Source organism: Loxodonta africana, chromosome 7, assembly GCF_030014295.1.
Source record: "Loxodonta africana isolate mLoxAfr1 chromosome 7, mLoxAfr1.hap2, whole genome shotgun sequence".
NCBI lineage: Eukaryota > Metazoa > Chordata > Mammalia > Proboscidea > Elephantidae > Loxodonta > Loxodonta africana.
The window spans coordinates 87490964-87512796 of NC_087348.1; positions in this window are offsets into that span (position 1 = coordinate 87490964).

The window sequence follows — 21833 nt, forward strand, 5'->3', positions numbered from 1 at the left end:
AAATGTGTTCAGACATTGCCAAATGTCCCCTGGGGCTGAGGACAAAGTCACCCCAAGTTGAGAAGCACTGTCTTAGACAAATCCATCTCCTTTTCTCACCGGACATTTAATTGATCACAAAGTCCTGTCAAATCCACCTTCTTGAATTATCTCCCAAACCTGTTCCCTCTGCTCTGTCTCCAGTGTTCCTGATCTCCTAAGGAAAAACACAGGGCTGTTCTTTTTTTGTTATTGTTCTTAAGGTATGGGAGGAGCCAGGAAGAAGAATAACCCTAGAGTGTGCAGCTCAGGCTGCAGTAGCTGATGGTGGCCACCAGATGGTGGCCATGCAGCATCAACTCTGGAACCAAGGAGCTAGCCCTGAGCTAGAGCCAGTCTTTAGGAGCAGCTGAAATGACTCAGCGAGACTGACTTAGTCAGCGACCTAACCACTATCTACCTACAGATTATCCACTGTGTGCCAGGCTCTGCTAAAGGTGTGTTTCCCATAATAGTAACAATCATAGTTAACCATTATGGAGCATTTACTCTGTGCCAGGTTTTGTGCATTGCATAGATTATCTCCCTCCTCACAACAATCCTAAGACATAGATTAATTAAATTATTATTAAGTTTATAGGTGAAAAACCAGAAGTACAGAGAAGTCAAGAAACTTGACAAAATTTACATTTAATTCTTCCACAAATGTTCTACAAATTATTTTAACTACTGAGTACCTACGATGTATTGGGCACTGTATTTCAACCCAGGGCTATCTGTCTGACTCCCGGACCTTCCACTGTATCCATATTAGAACCCAGAAAGGAATCCTGAGTCTTCGCCTCCTCCCAGCTGGTCTGTGCTGCTGGTCTGTGCTTCTCCTGGTCTGCTATGTGACAGGACTGTCGCATCATCTACCACGTGTCAGGCAATGTTCTGCGCATCCAAAGGTGAACAAGATAGACCTAAAAAAAAACAAAAAAGCAACCAAATCAATTGCCTTTGAGTTGATTCTGACTCATGCAGACCCCATGTGCGTCAGAGTAGAATTGTGCGTTATAAGGTTTTCAATGGTTGATTTTTCAGAAGTAGATCACCAGGATTTTCTTCAGACGTGCTGCTAGGTGGACTCTTACCTCCAACCTTTTGGTTAGTTGCTGAATGCGTTAGCTGAGACTTAAAGGTTGAATAGAAGTTAATTGAGCAGTGAGTCAGGGAGGAGCTGTCGAGGCTCAGAATAAAATACCTATGGCCTGGGGGACAGGGGGGCTGTGGAGGGGGGACAAAAAAACTCGGTCCTAAATGTCAAATGAGTGAAGGGTAGTAAACCCGTTGCCATCAAGATTCCGACTCACAGCCACCCTACAGAATCAAGTAGAACTGCTCCCATAGGGTTTCAAGGAGCAGCCAGTGGATTCGAACTGTCAACCTTTTGGTCAGCAAGCTCTTAAACAGGGATAAATAATGAAAATCCTATCTCGTGGAGATAAACGTGGTTAATGTTTTTATGCGTCTTGTTCTAATCATGTTTGGTTACAAGCATGGACTCTGGAACCAGACTCCCTGGGTTTGAATTCTAGCACCACCATGTATTAATTGTGTGACACTGGGACAGTTATACTCTCTCTGTCTCTGTTTCATCATCTGTAAAATGGGAGCAAAAATCATTCCTATCCTTTAAGGTTGTTGTGAGGATTCAACAAGCACTTGGTACATAATAAGTGCTGTATAACTACTGTTGTTGTTAGTTGATGTTGAATTGATTCTGACTCATAGAGACCCTGAGCGTGCAGATTATGACTGCTTCATACGGTTTTCAAGGCTGTGACCTTTCAAAAGCAGATCACCAGGCCTAGATTCCAAGGCACCCCTGGGTGATTTTGAGCTGTCAACCTTGCAGCTAGTAGTCCAGTGCTTAACCTTTTATGCCACCCAGGGACTTCCATATAACAAATAATAATAATTATTATTATTATACAATATGACAGGTAAAAATTTATATTCTTCCTTCACAAGTGAGCATCTCCCCATGTCGGTAAAAACCCCTTTATAAATGCACCCTGTGTAAGAGCTTGAAAGTTTGTGAGAGCATGGAGGAAAGATAAATGCCTCCCAGAGTGATAATGTCACTCAGAGGTGAATGTGTGGGGACTTTATTTACTTTCTCTTGATACATCTTTTTATCGCTCCATTAGGAACAAAAACAGAACGAATAGACCAAAGGAATTGAATGGAGTTTCAGAAACAGACCCACATGTATGTTTATGTGTGGAATTTATGGTAAAGGCTCTGTTGCAGTTTATTGCATTTCTTTTTAATAAATGAGTTGCTTGAATAACCAGATTGGAAAAAAAAATGAATTTTGACTCTTTCTTCACAACATTTAAAAATTAATTTAGGATGGATCATAGGCTTAAATGTGAAAGCTAAAAGCAATCAAGCTTCTACAAGAAAATATTGATGGAAATTGCTCACAGAGAATGTAAAAGATTGAATTACACTTGATTAGAATATGGGACTTATGTTCATCAAAAACCACCATTAAGAGAGAAAAAAGGAAAGTCATAGACTGGGAGCAAATATTTGCAATACATATATCTGACAAATGAATCATATCAGAATATTTAAAGAATATATATATGTATGTATACATATATGTATAAACCCGTTGCCGTCAAGTTGATTCCAAGTCATACTGACCCTGTAGGACAGAGTAGAATTGCCTCATAGGGTTTCCCAGGAGTGGCTGATGGATTCAAATCACTCAACTTTTGATTAGCAGCAGAACTCTTAATCACTGTGCCACCAGGGCTTGTATATATGTGTATATATATATATATATATATATATATACACACACACATATACATATACGTGTACGTACACATATACATATATAACCCTATGAGGCAATTCTACTCAGTCTTATAAGGTCACTATGAGTTGGAAACAGTTTGACAGCAATGGGCTTTTGGAATACACACACACATTCCTCACTTAAAGACATGATTAGGTTCCAAGACCATATCTTTACGTGAAAATTGGCATTATGTGAAATGGAAGATGACCACTCAGATCACAAGATGGAAGATGACTACATCATTACATAACTGCTAAATTACATCACTATGTAACTCTCAAACCACAGAGAACCATAACCTTAACCATCACAGCCAATGTTACTCTGGCCTTGCACTTCAGCATTCTGTATAATAGATTTTTTACTATTGTCGTAAATGCAAAATGTTGGATAATGAGAAAGTTGATAAGCGAGGAGTTGGTGCAGTCGATTCTCATTATTGATGGTAGTTATGTTCTGTAAAAGAACCCTGGGTAGCACGAACGGTTTGTGCTTAACTATTATCCTAAAGGTAGCCGGTTCAAAACTATCAAGCAGCACCTCAGAAGAAAGGCCTGGCAATCTGCTTTCATAAAGATTACGGCCAAGAAAATCCTAGGGAGCAGTTCTACTCTGTAACAGATGGGATCATCATGAGTTGGAATTGACTTAATAGCAATGGTTTCTTTTTTTTTTCTCCAGTTTTACATTCTATAAAGTCCTGGTGCACACTGAAGTAGTGAATACAGAGCCAGCCTTGCCTACCTTAGCTGCAAACACACACGTTGGGTGACTCAAATTTTTTACTGCTCTGTGCATGCTCATGTCCATGAATGACCACAAAAGCAGTATTTTTAGTGAATTTGCAAATATGGAATCTGTGAACAATGAGAATTGACTGTGTATAAATTATGAATTATTACATAGTAATGAAAAATAATAAACTGCTGATACATGAAAAACAGAATCTCAAAGAAATAATGTTAAATAAAAAAAACAGACTCAAACAAATACATGTTATATAATTCCATTTATATGACATTCAGAAACAGGCAAAACTAATGTATGGTGATAAAGATCAGATTAGTGGTTACTTTTGGATTAGGTACTGATTGGCAGGAGGCACGAGGAAGTCTTCTGGGGTGCTGGAAATGTTCTATATCTTCATCTGGGTGATAGTTCCACAAGTATATACATCAGTAAAAATTCATCTAATTGTTCACTTAAAATCGGTACACTTTACTAATGTAACTCGTATATCAATTTAAAAAATCTAAAAAGTTTTACAAATAAAATTCAAAGAAAAGTAATCAACCCACAGTGAAAAATAACCACACCAAGAAACAGAGTACCATGGGCAAGAGTTAGTAGAAACAACAGCAGAAAGATATTCGGAAGAAACCCCAGTAATGGAATTATCAGAGTTTATATAATTAACATGTTCTATAAGTTTTTACAAATAACAAAAAAGTTTGAAAAATATATGTAAGAAATAAGAAACTATAAAGAATTACCAAGCAGATCTTAAAAAAGAAGAAAATAGACTTTCCAGAAATAAAATCATAAAATAACCAATTAAAAACTCAATACATGGGATTTCACTTCAGGGAAGATGGAGTAAATCTACTTTTCCCTATTCCTACTACTAAGTACAACTAAAAACCTGGACAATATATATAAAACAAACATGTTGTTGTTAGGTGCCATTGAGTCGGTTCCGACTCATAGCAACCCCATGTACAACAGAATGAAACCCTGCCCTATCCTGCATCATCCTCACAATCGTTGCTGTGTTTGAGCCCATTGTTGCAGCTACTGTGTCAATCTATCTCATACAGGGTCTCTTTTTCGCTGACTCACTGCTTTACCAAGCATGATGTTCTTTTCTAGGGACTGATCCCTCCTGATAACATGTCTAAAGTGTGTAAAACAAAGTCTTATCATCTTCCCTTCTAAGGATCATTCTGGTTGTACTTCTTTCAAGATAGATTTGTTTGTTCTTCTGGCAATTCATGATATACTCAATATTCTTCGCCAACACCATAATTCAAATGCATCAATTGTTCCTGGGTCTTTCTTATTCATTTTCCAGCTTTTGCATGCATATGAGGCAATTTGAAAATACCATCGCTTGGATCAGGCACATCTTAGTCCTCAAAGTGACATCTTTGCTTTTTAACACTTTCAAGAGGTCTTTTGCAGCAGATTTGCCCAATGCAGTACATGGTTTGATTTCTTGACTGCCGCTTCCGTGGGTGTTGATTGTAGATTCAAGTAAAATGAAATCCTTGACAACTTCAATATTTTCTGTTTATCTGATGTTGCTTATTGATACAATTGTGAGGATTGTTGTTTTCTTTTTGCTGAGGTGTAATCCATACTGAAGGCTGTAGTCTTTGATCTTCATCAGTAAGAGCTTCAAGTCCTCTTCATTTTCAGCAAGCAAGGTTATGTCATCTGCATATGGCAAGTTGTTAATGGGTCTTCCTCCAATTCTGATGCCACATTCTTCTTCATATAACCCAGCTTCTCAGATTATTTGCTCAGCATACAGACTAAGTATGGTGAAAAGATACAACCCTCATGCACACCTTTTCTGATTTTAAACTATGCAATATCCACCTGTTCTGTTCAAACAACTGCCTCTTGATTTATGTACAAGTTCTGCATGGGCACAATTAAGTGTTATGGATTTTCAAACAAACAGACAAAATATATATGACTTTGAAAGACGAAGAGAAGGCAGACTAGCTAGGGACTTTGGGACCTAATGAACGACACGGTGATGAATTTCTTGGATTTTCTTTTTACCTCATATATGCCAGACTTGAAGCTGAAGAAGCCAGCTATTTGGCAACATCAACAGGTGCAGAAAAACAACAACCACCACAACGTTAAAAGCCTATTAACTCTAGCCAAAGGACCAGGAAACAGGCAGCCTAGAAGGACAGAAAACTTTTAGACAATAATTGTTCTACTCCAGCCAAACACCTGGGAAAAAACTGTGGCCACACATTCACCCATACCAGCAAAGGCCAAATTGGGAATGTAGGTTTCCATCCTCAGCTGTAATGACAGCCCAATGCCACCGGCTGAGGTAGTGCCAGAGAATGCTATGTAGGCAGCTGAGATTTTCATCCCTGCTGGGCAGTAACAAAGAACTTCCCCACTGTGATGTCAGTGGAGACCATGTGGGGAGCAAGGACTACAACTCCCACCCAGCAGTAATGAGGAGCCCCCCACTTTTTGTGTCAATGGAGTCCAGCTGAGAAACTTGGACTGCTACCCCCACCTGTCAGTAATGAGTAGGCCCCCCAACCCCACACCTTTCCCTGGTGCTATAGTGTCACAAAAAGTGAGCTAAAACAGAAGATTTAAATAAGATCCATAGCCTCATAACATGATACCCAAAATTTCCAGACTTTAAATAGAAAATCACTTGTCGTACTATGAACCAGGAAGATCTCAAACTGAATTAAAACGGAAAATCCATAGATACTAACAGCAAGATGATAGATATGTTAGAATTATCTGACAAAGATTTTAAGGCAGCCATCATAATTTTTTTTTTTAATTTTTGCAAATTTATTAACTGGGTAGAGCTGATAATGGAAGCTATGCCACCAGTATTTCAAATACCAGCAGGTCACCCGTGGTGTACAAATTTCAGCAGAGCTTCCAAACTAAGACAGGTTAGGAAGAAGGACCTGGCAATCTACTTCTAAAAAAAATACTGGCCAGTAAAAACCTTATGAATAGCAGCAGAACATTATCCGATATAGTGCCAGGAGATGAGTCCCTCAGGTTGGAAGGCACTCAAAATGCAACTGGGGAAGAGCTGCTTCCTCAAAGTAGAATCGACTTTAACGATGTGGATACAGTCAAGCTTTCAAGACCTTCATTTGCTGATGTGGCACAACTCAAAATGAGAAGAAACAGCTATAAACATCCATTAATAATCAGAATATAGAATGTATGAAGTATGAATGTATGAAAATTGCAAGTCATAAAAAATGAAATGGAACACATAAAGATCAAGATCCTAGGCATTAGTGAGCTGAAATGGACAGGTATTGGCCATTTTGAATTTGACAATCACATGGTCTAGTATACCGGCAATGACAAGCTGAACAGAAATGGCGTTGAATTCATCATCAAAAAGAACATTTCAAGATCTATGCTGAAGCATAATGCTGTCAGTGATAGGATAACATCCATACGCCTACAAGAAAGACCAGTTAATAAGACTTATCAAAATTCACACACCAACTACTATTGCCAAAGAGGAAGAAATTGAAGATTTTTACCAACTTCTGCAATCTAAAATTGATCAAACATACAATCAAGATGCATTGATAATTACTAGTGATTGGAAGGTGAAAGTTGGAAACAAAGAAGAAGGATAGGTAGTTGGAAAATATGGCCTTGGTGATAGAAAGGATCTTGGAGATCTCCTGATAGAATTTTGCAAGTCTAATGACTTCTTCATTGCAGATACCTTTTTTTTTTAACAACGTAAACAGCAATTATACACACGGACCTCACCAGATGGAATACACAGGAATCAAATCGACTACATCTGTGGAAAGAGACTATGGAGAAATTCAATGCCATCAGTCAGAACAAGGCTAGGAGCTCACTTTGGAACAGACCATCAGTTGCTCGTATGCAAGTTCAAGTTGAAGCTGCAGAAGATTAAAACAAGTCTTCGAGAGCCAAAGTACAAATTTGAGTATATCCCACCTGAATTTAGAGACCACCTCAAGAATAGATTTTACACATTGAACACTAATGACCGAAGACCAGACAAGTTGTGGCATGGCATCAAGGACATCATACATAAAGAAAGCAAAAGGTCATTAAAAAGACAGAAAATACAGACCAAAATGGATGTCAGAAGAGACTCTGAAACTTAAGAATGTAGAGTAGCTAAAGCAAATTGAAGAAATGATGAAGTAAAAGAGCTGAACAGAAGATTTCAAAGGGCAGCTCGAGAAGACAAAGTAAAGTATTATAATGAAAGGTGCAAAGACCTGGAGTTAGAAAACCAAAATGGAAGAACATGCTTGGATTTCTAAAGCTGAAAGAACTGAAACAAAAATTGAAACATCAAGTTGTAATAGTGAAGGATTCTATGGGCGATATATTGAAATACTCAGGAAGCATCAAAAGAAGATGGAAAGAATACACAGAGTCACTACCAAAAACAATTGGTCAATGTTCAACCATTTCAGGAAAAAATACATAATCAAGAATTGATGGTACTAAAGGAAGAAGTCCAAACTGCACTGAAAGCATTAGGAAAAAACAAGTCTTCAGGAACTGGTGGAATACCAATTGAAATGTTTCAACAAATGAGTGCAACACTGGAAGCACTTACTTGTTTATGCCAGGAAACTTGGAAGACAACTGCCTGGCCAATCGACCGGAAGAAATCCACGTTGTTGTTGTTGTTAGGTGCCGTCAAGTTGGTTCCGACTCATAGCGACCCTATGCACAACAGAACGAAACACTTCCTGGTCCTGCACCATCCTTACAATAGTTGTTATGCTTGAGCCCATTGTTGCAGCCACTGTGTCAATCCACCTTGCTGAGGGTCCTCCTCTTTTCCCCTGACCCTGTACTCTGCCAAGCATGATGTCCTTCTCCAGGGACTGATCCCTCCTGACAACATTTCCAAAGTATGTAAGACGCAGTCTCGCCATTCTTGCCTCTAAGGAGCATTCTGGCAGCACTTCTTCCAAGACAGATTTGTTCGTTCTTTTGGCAGTCCATGGAATGTTCACTATTCTTCACCAACACCACAATTCAAAGGCGTCAACTCTTCTTCGGTCTTTCTTATGCATTGTCCAGCTTTCACATGCATATGATGTGATTGAAAATACCATGGCTTGGCTCAGGCGCACCTTAGTCTTCAGGGTGACACATTTGCTCTTCAACACTTCAAAGAGGTCCTTTGCAGCAGATTTGCCCAATACAACGCGTCTTTTGATTTCTTGACTGCTGCTACCATGGGTGTTGATTGTGGATCCAAGTAAAACGAAATCCTTCACAACTTCAATCTTTTCTCTGTTTATCATGATGTTGCTCATTGGTCTAGTTGTTAGGATTTTTGTTTCTTTATGTTGAGGTGTAATCCACACTGAAGGCTGTGGTCTTTGATCTTCATTAGTAAGTGCTTCAAATCCTCTTCACTTTCAGCAAGCAAGGTTGTGTCATCTGCAAAACGCAGGTTGTTAATGAGCCTTCCTCCAATCCTGATGCCTCATTCTTCTTCATATGGTCCAGCTTCTCGTATTATTAGTTCAGCATACAGATTAAATAGGTATGGTGAAAAAAATACAACCCTGATGCACACCTTTCCTGACTTTAAACCAATCAATATCCCCTTGTTCTGTCCGAACAACTGCCTTTTGATCTATGTAAAGGTTCCTCATGAGCACAATTAAGTGTTCTGGAATTCCCATTCTTCACAGTGTTATCCATTGTTTGTTATGATTCACACAGTTGAATGCCTTTGCATAGTCAATAAAACACAGGCAAACATCCTTCTGGTGTTCTCTGCTTCCAGCCAGGATCCATCTGACATCAGCAATGATATCCCTGGTTCCATGTCCTCTTCTGAAACCAGCCTGAATTTCTGGCAGTTCCCTGTCAATATACTGCTGCAGCCGTTTTTGAATGATCTTCAGCAAAGTTTTGCTTGCGTGTGATATTAATATTGTCCTATAATTTCCACATTTGGTTGGATCACCTTTATTGGGAATAGGCATAAATATGGATCTCTTCCAGTCAGTTGGCCAGGAAGCAGTCTTCCATATTTCTTGCATAGACTAGTGAGCACCTCAAGCACTGCATCTGTTTGCTGAAACATCTCAATTGATACTCCATCAATTCCTGGAGCCTTGTTTTTCGCCAATGCCTTCAGAGCAGCTTGGACTTCTTCCTTCAGTACCATTGGTTCCTGATCATATGCCACCTCTTGAAATGGTTGGATATCGACTAATTCTTTTTGGTATAATGACTCTGTGTACTCCTTCCATCTTCTTTTGATGCTTCCTGCCTCATTTAATATTTTCCCCATGGAATCCTTCACTATTGCAACTCGAAGCTTGAATTTTTTCTTCAGTTCTTTCAGCTTGAGAAACTCCGAGCATATTCTTCCCTTTTGGTTTTCCATCTCCAGCTCTTTACACATGTCATTATAATACTTTACTTTGTCTTCTTGAGAGGCCCTTTGAAATCTTCTATTCAGTTCTTTTACTTCATCAATTCTTCCTTTTGCTTTAGCTGCTCGACGCTCAAGAGCAAGTTTCAGAGTCTCCTCTGACATCCATCTTGGTCTTTTCTTTCTTCCCTGTCTTTTCAGTGACCTCTTGCTTTCTTCATGGATGATGTCCTTGACATCATTCCACAACTCGCCTGGTCTGTGGTCACTAGTGTTCAATGCGTCAAATCTATTCTTCAGATGGTCTGTCAATTCAGGTGGGATATACTCAAGGTCATATTTCGGCTCTCGTGGACTTACTCTGATTTTCTTCAGTTTCAGCTTGAACTTGCATATGAGCAATTGATGGTCTGTTCCACAGTCGGTCCCTGGCCTTGTTCTGACTGATGATATTGAGCTTTTCCATCGTCTCTTTCCACAGATGTAGTCAGTTTGAGTTCTGTGTGTTCCATCCGGTGAGGTCCACGTGTATAGTCACCGTTTATTTTGGTGAAAGAAGGTATTTGCAATGAAGAAGACGTTGGTCTTGCAAAATTCTATCTTTCGATCTCCGGCATTGTTTCTGTCACCAGGGCCATATTTTCTAACTACTGATCCTTCTTCTTTGTTTCCAACTTTTGCATTCCAATCACCAGTAATTATCAATGCATCTTGATTGCATGTTTGATCAATTTCAGACTGCAGCAGTTGATAAGAACCTTCTATTTCTTCATCTTTGGCCCTAGTGGTTGGTGCGTAAATTTGAATAATAGTCGTATTAACTGGTCTTCCTTGTAAGCGTATGGATATTATCCTATCACTGACAGTGTTGTACTTCAGGATAGATCTTGAAATGTTCTTTTTGACGATTAATGCAACACCATTCCTCTTCGAGCTGTCATCCCCAGCATAGTAGACTATATGATTGTCCGATTCAAAGTGATCAATACCAGTCCATTTCAGCTCACTAATGCCTAGGATATCGATGTTTATGCATTCCATTTCATTTTTGATGATTTCCAATTTTCCTAGATTTATACTTCATACTTTCCAGGTTCTGATTATTAATGGATGTTTGCAGCTGTTTCTTCTCATTTTGAGACGTGCCACATCAGCAAATGAAGGTCCCAAAAGCTTTACTCCATCCAGGTCATTAAGGTGGACTCTACTTTGAGGAGGCAGCTCTTCCCCAGGCATCTTTTGAGTGCTTTCCAACCTGGGGGGCTCATCTTCCAGCACTATATCAGACAATGTTCCACTGCTATTCATAAGGTTTTCACTGGCTAATGCTTTCAGAAGTAGACTGCCGGGTCCTTCTTCCTAGTCTGTTTTAGTCTTGAAGTTCAGCTGAAACCTGTCCTCCATGGGTGACCCTGCTGGTATCTGAATACCGGTGGCATAGCTTCCAGCATCACAGCAACACACAAGCCCCCACAGTACGACAAACTGACAGACACATGGGGGCTTACACAGTCTAGGAGACTAGAAGTCTGAACTCAGGATCCCAGCTCCAGAGGAAGGCTTTCTCTCTCTGTTGGCTCTGGGGGAAAGTCCTTGTTATGGATCTTCCCCTGTCAAGGAGCTCTCAGAGCAGGAACCCCTGGTCTAAAGGACCTTCTATTCTCTGGCTTTTGTTTCTTGGTGGTATGAGATCCATATTTGTGCCCATTTCAAAGAAAGGTGATCCAACAGAATGCAGTAATTGTCAAATAATGTTACTAATATCACACACGTAAAATTTTGCTAATGATAATTTAAAAATAGTTACAGCAGTACACTGACAGAGAACTGCCATAAATTCAAGCCAGATTCACAAGAGGACATGAAACAAGGGATATCATTGCTAATGTCAGATGGATCCTGGCTGAAAGCAGAGAATAACAGTAAAAAGTTTATCTGTGTTTTATTGACTATGCAAAGGCATCACTATGTGGATCCTAACAAACTATGGATACCATTGCAAAGAATGGGAATTCCAGAACACTTAATTGTGCTCATGTGGAACCTGTATATAGGCCAAAGGCAGTAGTTTGAGTAGAACAAGGAGATACTGCGTGGTTTAAAATCAGACAAGGTGTATGTCAGGGTTGTATCCTTTCACCACACTTATTCAATCTGTACACTGAGCAAATAATCCAAGAAGCTGGACTATATGAAGAAGCACATGGATCAGGATTGGAGAAAGACTCTTTAACAATCTGCAATATGCAGATGACACAATCTTGCCTGCTGAAAGTGAAGAGGACTTCAAGCCCTTACTGATGAAGATCAAAGACTATAGCCTTCAGTATGGATTACACCTCAGCATAAAGAAAACAAAAATCCTCACAACTGGGCCAAAAAGCAACATTATGATAAACCACCAAAACCAAACCCACTGCTGTCGAGTCGATTCCTACTCATAGCTACCCTATAAATGGAGAAAATATTGAAGTTGTCAAGGATTTCATTTTACTGGGACCCACCATCAACTCCCATGGAAGCAACAGTCAAAAAAATCAAACAATGTATTGATTTGGGCAAATCTGCTGCAAAAAACTTCTTGAAATTGAAGAATCAAAGATGTCATATTAAGGACTAAGGTGTGCCTGACCCAAGCGATGGTGTTTTCAAATTGCCTCACATGCATGCAAAAGCTGGGCAATGAAGAAGGAAGACTGAAGGAGAATTGATGGTTTTGAATTATGGTGTTGGCAAAGAATATTGAATATACCATGGACTGCCTGAAGAACAAACAAATCTGTCTTGGAGGAAGTACAGATAGAATGCTCCTTAGAAAGGAGGATGGTCAGACTTTGTCTCACTTACTTTGGACATGTTATCAAGAGGGACCAGTCCCTGGAGAAGAACATCGTGCTTCGCAAATAAAGGGTCAGCGAAAAAGAGGAAGACCTTCAAGGAGATTGATTGACACAGTGGGTGGAACAATGGGCTCAAACATAGCAACAATTGTGAGAATGGCACAGGACTGGGCAATATTTCATTCTGTCGTCCATAGGGTCACTATGAGTCAACAGCACCTAACAACATCATAACAGAATTTGTTAGAACTACTACATTAAATTTTTTTTTTAAAAAAACATTAAATTTTTTTTTTTTTTTTTACTACATTAAGGAATATGAAAGTTGGCTGTGGCTCAATTTTGCTTTTTTTTTTTAATAATCATTAATTGTATTTAAGGTGAGTGTTTACACAGCACTTTAGGTTCCCATTTAACAGTTTCTACACAAATTAATGATATTGGTTACATTTTTCACAATGTGTCATCATTCCCATTCATTCTGTTCTTGTATCATTTCAAGTACTATAGTTTCCCTGCCCTCTTAGCTTCTCATCTTTGCTTTACAGTAATTTTTGACCATTTGGTCTCATATGGATGATTTTTTTATAGAAGCTCATTATTCATGGGTGATATTCTTTATTTTATGAGCCCACAGTGGGTTTTTTATTCTGTTATTTAGCTAAAAGGTGACCTCAAGGGATAATTTTGGTTTAAGGTTTAAAGAGTATCTCAGGGCAATAGTCTTGGGGAGTTCTCTAGTCTCAACTTGTCCAATGATTCTGGACTCTTAAGAATTTAAGTTCTGTGTCACAATTTTCCCCCTTCTATCGGGACACATCTATTGTGGCCATGATGATAACTGTCTGTAGGGGTAGCTGGGCTCTATTTAGTTCTTCCGTTCTCAGGGTAGATAAGGCCATGATTCATGTAGACTATTTGTCCTGTAGACTACTTTCTTCTCTGAGTCTTTGGTTTCCTTCTTTTTCTTTTGTTCTGGAAGAGTAGAGACCAATCATTGTATCTCAGATGGCCCACTTGTAATCTTTTTTTTTTTTAGGCTCCAGAAAAATTTTTATGGGACATTATTGATACCGAATAATATGCAGTTATTAGAACAGAAGCAAGGGATTCCCAAAATTTGCTTCAGATAATTGGGGGAAGATCACTATTCATCCTTTACCCTTAAGCCTCTTGCATCTTTCAGATCTGAGTTCAAATGTTCTTTCCATAGAGAAGTCTTCACTGACCTTTCCCCTACTATATTAGGTCCCAGTTATACGCTCTCATAACACTGTAGACACTTATTTCACTGTCCTTATTTCCATTTATAATTACATATTATTTTTATAGGTATTTGTTCAAGGTGTAGTTTTTTTTTATTGTGCTTTAAGTGAAAGTTTACAAATCAAGTCAGTCTCTCATACAAAATTTTATATATGCCTTGCTACGTACTTGTTGCTCTCCCCCTAATAAGACAGTACACTCCTTCTCTCCACTCTGTATTCGCCTTGTGAATTCAGCCAGCTTCTGTCACCCTCTGCCTTCTCATCTCCCCTCCAGACAGGAGCTGCCTACAGTCTCATGTGTCTACTTGAGCCAAGAAGCTCACTACTCACCAGGATCATTTCCTATCTTATAGTCCAGTCCAATCCCTGTCTGAACAGTTGGCTTTAGGAATGGTTCTGGTCTTGGACTAACAGAAGGTCTGGGGATCATGACCTCTGGAGTTCTTCTAGTCTCAGTCAGATCATTAAGTCTGGTCTTTTTATGACAATTTGGGGTCTGCGTTCCACTGCACTCCTCCATTAGGGATTCTCTGTTGTGTTCTCTGGCAGGGCAGTCATCTGTTTTAGCCGGGCACCATCTAGTTCTTCTGGTCTCAGGCTGATGTAATCTCTGATTTATGTGGCCTTTTCTGTCTCTTGGGCTCATAATTACCTTGTGTTCTTCATTCTTCTTTGCTCCAGGTGGGTTGAGACCAATTGATGCATCTTAGATGGCCACTTGCTAGCGTTTAAGACCCCAGATTCCACTCATCAAAGTGGGATGCAGAATGTTTTCTTAGTAGATTTTATTATGCCAATAGACCTAGATGTCCCCTGAAACCATGGTCCCTGGACCCCCATCCCTGCTACTTTGGCCTTTGAAGCATTTGGATTTTTCAGGAAACTGCTTTTGGATTAGTCCAGTTGTGCTGACTTGTCCTGTATTGTGTGTTGTCCTTCCCTTCACCTAAAATAGTTCTTGTCTACTATTTAATTAGTGAATACCCATCTCCCTCCATCCCTTCCCACCCTCATAACCATCGAAGAATATTTTCTTCTCTGTTTAAACTATTTCTTGAGTTCTTATAATAGTGTCTCATACAATATTTGTCCTTTTGCAACTGACTAATTTCACTCAGCATAATGCCTTCCAGATTCCTCTGTTATGAAATGTTTCATGGATTCACCATTGTTCTTTATCTATGTGTAGTATTCCATTGTGTGAATATACCATAATTTATTTATCCATTCATCATTTGATGGGCACCTTGGTTGCTTCCAGCTTTTTGCTATTGTAAACAGTGCTGCAATGAACATGAGTGTGCATATATCTGTTTGTGTAAAGGATCTTATTTCTCTAGAATATATCCCAAGGAGTGGGACTGCTGGATCATATGGTAGTTCTACTTCTAGCTTTTTAAGGAAGCGCCAAATCGATTTTCAAAGTGGTTGTACCATTGTACATTCCCACCAGCAGTGTATAAGTGTTCCAGTCTCTCCACTACCTCTCCAACATTTATTATTTTGTGTTTTTTGGATTAATGCCAGCCTTGTTGGAGTGAGATGCAATCTCATTGTAGTTTTGATTTGCATTTCTCTAATGACTAATATTCTGAGCATTTCCTCATGTATCTGTTAGCTACCTGAATGTCTTCTTTGCTGAAGTGCCTGTTCATATCATTTGCCCATTTTTAACTGTTTTTTTTTTTTTGTCTTTTTGTTGTTGAGTTTTTGCAGTATCATGTAGATTTTTAGAGATCAGACACTGATTGGAAATGTCATGACTAAAAACTTTTTCTCAGTCTGTAGGTAATCTTTTTACTCTTTTGGTGAAGTCTTTGGATGAGCATACATGTTTGATTTTTGGGAGTTCCCAGTTATCTAGTTTTTCTGCTGGTGTTTGTGCATTGCTAGCAATGTTTTGTATACTGTTATGCCATGTATTAGGGCTCCTAGTGTTGTCTTTATTTTTTCTTCTATGATCTTTATCATTTTAGATTTCATATTTAGGGCTTCGATCCATTTTGAGTTCATTTTTGTGCATGGTGTGAGGTATGGACCTTGTTTCTTTTTTTATTTTTTTTATTTTTGCAGATGGATATCTAGTTTTGCCAGCACAAGTTGTTAAAGAGACTGTCTTTTCCCCATTTAACTGACTTTGAGCTTTGTCAAATATCAGCTACTCACATGTGAATGGATTTATGTCTGGATTCTCAGTTCTATTCCATTGGTCTATGTATGTGTTGTTGTACCAGTACCAGGCTGTTTTGACTGCTGTGGCAGTATAATATGTTCTAAAATCAGGTAGAGTGAGGCCTCCCACTTTGTTCTTCTCTTTCAGTAATGCTTTACTTATCCAGCGTGTCTTTCCCTTCCATATGAATTTGGTGATTTGTTTCTCCATCTCATTAGAAAGTGTCATTGGAATTTGGATTAGAATGCTTGCAACTTTTTAAAACCCCAAACATTAGTCACGACGTTGGAATGTTTAAAACACACTTTATGAACTATATTATGCCAACTAACTGAGTTGTCCCAAGAGATTATGATCCTAAGCCTCTGTCATGGGTTGAATTGTGTCCCCCCAAAATATCTGTCAACTTGTCTAGGTCATGATGCCCAGTATTGTATCATTGTCTACCGTTTTGTCATCTGATATTTTCCTATGTGTTGTACATCCTAACACTATGATGTTAATGAGATGGATTATAGGCAGTTATATTGATGAGATCTACAAAATTAGATTTTTTTTTTGAGCCAATTTCTTTTGAGATATAAAAGAGAGAAGTGAGCAGGGAGACATGGGGAGCTCATACCACCAAGAGAGCAGTGTCAGGAGCAAAACATGTCCTTTGAACCTGGGGTTCCTGCACAGAGAAGCTCCTAGTCCAGGGGAAGATTGACAACAAAGACCTTCCTCCAGAGCCAACAGAGAGAAAAAGTCTTCCACTGGAGCTGTTGCCCTGAATTTGGACTTGTAGCCTACTAGACTGTGAGAGAATAAATTTCTCTTTGTTAAAGCCATCCATATGCTTGCCGCATGCAAAAAAAAAAGTAAATGAGTTATCTTTAGCAAAATTTTACTTGTTTGTGATATTAATGATACTGTTCAATTATTTCCACATTCTGCTGTGCCACCTTTTTTTGGAATGTGTGTGTATATGGATCTCTTCCTGTTGGTTGGCCAACAAATTTCTTGGCATAAAAGAGTAAGCACTCTAGCGTTGCATGCATTTATTGAAACATCTCAATTGGTATTGCGTCAATTCCTGGAGCCTTGTTTTTCCCAGTGCCTTTGGTGCAGCTTGTACTTCTTTCTTTCAGTACCATCGGTTTTTGATCATATGTTACCTCCTGAAATGATTGAACACCAACCAATTCGTTTTGACACAGTGATTCTGCATATTCATTCCATATTCTTTTTTTTAAAATAATTTTTATTGTGCTTTAAGTGAAAGTTTACAAATCAAGTCAGTCTGTCACATATAAGCTTATATACACCTTACTACATACTCCCATTTACTCTCTCCCTAATGAGTCAGCCTGCTCCCTCCCTCCAGTCTCTCCTTTCATGACCCTTTTGCCAGTTTCTAACCCTCTCTACCCTCCCATCTCCCCTCCAGACTGGAGATGCCAACACAGTCTCAAGTGTCCACCTGATACAAGTAGCTCACTCTTCATCAGCATCTCTCGCCAACCCATTGTCCAGTCCCTTCCATGTCTGATGAGTTGTCCTCGGGAATGGTTCCCGTCCTGGGCCAACAGAAGGTTTGGGGACCATGACCGCCGGGATTCTTCTAATCTCAGTCAGACCATTAAGTCTAGTCTTTTTATGAGAATTTGGGGTCTGCATCCCACTGTTCTCCTGCTCCCTCAGGGGTTCTCTGTTGTGCTCCCTGTCAGGGCAGTCATCAGTTGTGGCCGGGCACCATCTAGTTCTTCTGGTCTCAGGATGATGTAAGTCTCTAGTTCATGTGGCCCTTTCTATCTCTTGGGCTCATAGTTATCGTGTGACCTTGGTGTTCTCCATTCGCTTTGATCCAGGTGGGTGGAGACCAATTGATGCATCTTAGATGGCAGCTTGTTAGCATTTAAGACCCCAGATGCCACACTTCAAAGTGGGATGCAGAAGGTTTTTATAATAGAATTTATTTTGCCAACTGACTTAGAAGTCCCCTTAAGCCATAGTCCCCAAACCCCCGCCCTTGCTCCGCTGACCTTCGAAGCATTCAGTTTATCCCGAAACTTCTTTGCTTTTGGTCCAGTCCAGTCGAGCTGACCTTCCCTGTATTGAGTATTATTCTTCCCTTCACCTAAAGTAGTTCTTATCTACTATCTAATCAGTAAGTAACCCTCTCCCACCCTCCCTCCCTCCCCCTTCTAGTAACCACAAAATAATGTGTTCTTCTCAGTTTATACTATTTCTCAAGATCTTATAATAGTGGTCTTATATAATATTTGTCCTTTTGCATCTGACGAATTTCACTCAGCATAATGTCTTCTAGGTTCCTCCATGTTATGAAATGTTTCACAGATTCGTCACTGTTCTTTACCGATGCGTAGTATTCCATCGTGTGAATATACCATAATTCATCCCTTGATGGACCCCTTGGTTGCTTCCAGCTTTTTGCTATTGTAAACAGTGCTGCAATAAACATGGGTGTGCATATATCTGTTCGTGTAAAGGCTCTTATTTCTCTAGGGTATATTCCGAGGAGTGGGATTTCTGGGTTGTATGGTAGTTCTATTTCTAATTTTTTAAGAAGACGACAGATAGATTTCCAAAGTGGTAGTACCATTTTACATTCCCACCAGCAGTGCATAAGAGTTCCAATCTCTCCCCAGCCTCTCCAACATTTATTAGTTTGTGTTTTTTGGTTTAATGCCAGCCTTGTTGGAGTGAGATGGAATCTCATCGTAGTTTTCATTTGCATTTCTCTAATGGCTAGTGATCGAGAGCATTTTCTCATGTATCTGTTAGCTGCCTGAATATCTTCTTTAGTGAAGTGCGTGTTCATATCCTTTGCCCAATTTTTGATTGGGTTGTTTGTCTTTTTGTGGTTGAGTTTTAACAGAATCATATAGATTTTAGAGATCAGGCGCTGGTCAGAGATGTCATAGCTGAAAATTCTTTCCCAATCTGTAGGTGGTCTTTTTATTCTTCCAGTGAAGTCTTTAGATGAGCATAGGTGTTTGATTTTTAGGCGCTCCCAGTTATCTGGTTTCTCTTCGTCATATTTGGTAATGTTTTGTATTCTGTTTATGCCTTGTATTAGGGCTCCTAACGTTGTCCCTATTTTTTCTTCCATGATCTTTATCATTTTAGTCTTTATGTTTAGGTCTTTGATCCACTTGGAGTTAGTTTTTGTGCGTGGTGTGAGGTATGGGTCCTGTTTCATTTTTTTGCAAATGGATATCCAGGTATGCCAGCACCATTTGTTAAAAAGACTATATTTCCCCCAATTAGCTGACACTGGGCCTTTGTCAAATATCAGCTGCTCATATGTGGATGGATTTATATCTGGGTTCTCAATTCTATTCCATTGGTCTATGTGCCTGTTGTTGTACCAGTACTAGGCTGTTTTGACTACTATGACTGTATAATATGTTCTAAAATCAGGTCGAGTGAGGCCTCCCACTTTCTTCTTTTTCAGTAATGCTTTACTTACCCAAGGCTTCTTTACCTTCCATATGAAGTTGATGATTTGTTTCTCCATCATGTTAAAGAATGTCTTTGAATTTGGATCGGAAGTGCATTGTATGTATAGATGGCTTTTGGTAGAATAGATATTTTTACTATGTTAAGTCTTCCTATCCATGAGCAAGGTACGTTTTTCCACTTATGTAGGTCCCTTTTAGTTTCTCGCACTAGTACTTTGTAGTTTTCTTTGTATAGGTCTTTTACATCTTTGGTAAGATTTATTCCTAAGTATTTTATCTTCGTGGGGGCTACTGTGAATGGTATTGATTTGGTGATTCCCTCTTTGATATTCTTTTTGTTGATGTAGAGGAATCCAAGTGATTTTTGTATATTTGTCTTATAACCTGAGACTCAGCCAAACTCTTCTATGAGTTTCAGTAGTTTTCTGGAGGATTCCTTAGGGTTTTCTGTGTATAAGATCATGTCATCTGCAAATAGAGATAATTTTACTTCTTCCTTGCCAATCCGAATGCCCTTTATTTCTTGTGTAGCCTAATTGCTCTGCCTAGGACCTCTAGCACAATGTTGCATAAGAGCGGTGATAAAGGGCATCCATGTCTGGTTCCCGTTCTCAAGGGAAATGCTTTCAGGCTCTCTCCATTTAGAATGATGTTGGCTGTTGGCTTTGTATAGATGCCCTTTATTATGTTGAGAAATTTTCCTTCAATTCCTATTTTGCTGAGAGTTTTTATCATGAATGGATGTTGGACTTTGTCAAATGCCTTTTCTGCATCAATTGATAAGATCATGTGGTTTTTGTCTTTTGTTTTATTTATATCGTGGATTACTTTAAAGGTTTTTCTAATATTAAACCAGCCTTGCATACCTGGTATAAATCCCACTTGGTCATGGTGGATTATTTTTTTGATATGTTGTTGTATTCTATTGGCTAGAATTTCGTTGAGGATTTTTGCGTCTATGTTCATGAGGGATCTCTCTGTTCATGAGGGATATAGGTCTGTAATTTTCTTTTTTTTGTGGTGTCTTTACCTGGTTTTGGTATCAGGGATATGCTGGCTTCATAGAATGAGTTAGGTAGTATTCCATCATTTTCTATGCTTTGAAATACCTTTAGTAGTAGTGGTGTTAACTCTTCTCTGAAAGTTTGTTAGAACTCTGCAGTGAAGCCATTCGGGCCAGGGCTTTTTTTTTGTTGGGAGTTTTTTTTATTACCTTTTCAATCTCTTTTTTTTTGTTGTTATGGGTCTATTTAATTGTTCTACTTCTGATTGTGTTAGTTTAGGTAGGCAGTGTTTTTCTAGGAATTCATCCATTTCTTCTAGGTATGCAAATTTGTTAGAGTATAATTTTTCGTAATAATCTGATATGATTCTTTTCATTTCAGTTGGGTCTGTTGTGATATGGCCCATCTCATTTCTTATTTGTGTTATTTGTTTCCTTTCCTGTATTTCTTTAGTCAGTCTGGCCAATAGTTTATCAATTTTGTTAATTTTTTCAAAGAACCAGCCTTTGGCTTTGTTAATTCTTTCAATTGTTTTTCTGTTCTCTAATTCATTTAGTTCAGCTCTAATTTGTATTATTTGTTTTCTTCTGGTGCCTGATGGATTCTTTTGTTGCTCACTTTCTATTTGTTCAAGTTATAGGGACAGTTCTCTGATTTTGGCTCTTTCTTCTTTATATATGTGTGCATTTATCGATATAAATTGACCTCTGAGCACTGCTTTTGCTGTGTCCCAGAGGTTTTGATAGGAAGTGTTTTCATTCTCATTGCATTCTATGAATTTCTTTATTCCCTTCTTAATATCTTCTATAACCCAGTCTTTTTTGAGCAGGGTATTGTTCAGCTTCCAAGTATTTGATTTCTTTTCCCTGATTTTTCTGTTATTGATTTCCACTTTTATGGCCTTGTGGTCTGAGAAGATGCTTTGTAATATTTCGATGTTCTGGATTCTGCAAAGGTTTGTTTTATGGCTTAATATGTGGTCTATTCTAGAGAATGTTCCATGTGCGCTAGAAAAAAAAGTATACTTTGCAGCTGTTGGGTGCAGTGTTCTGTATAAGTCTATGAGGTCAAGTTGGTTGATTGTAGCAGTTAGGT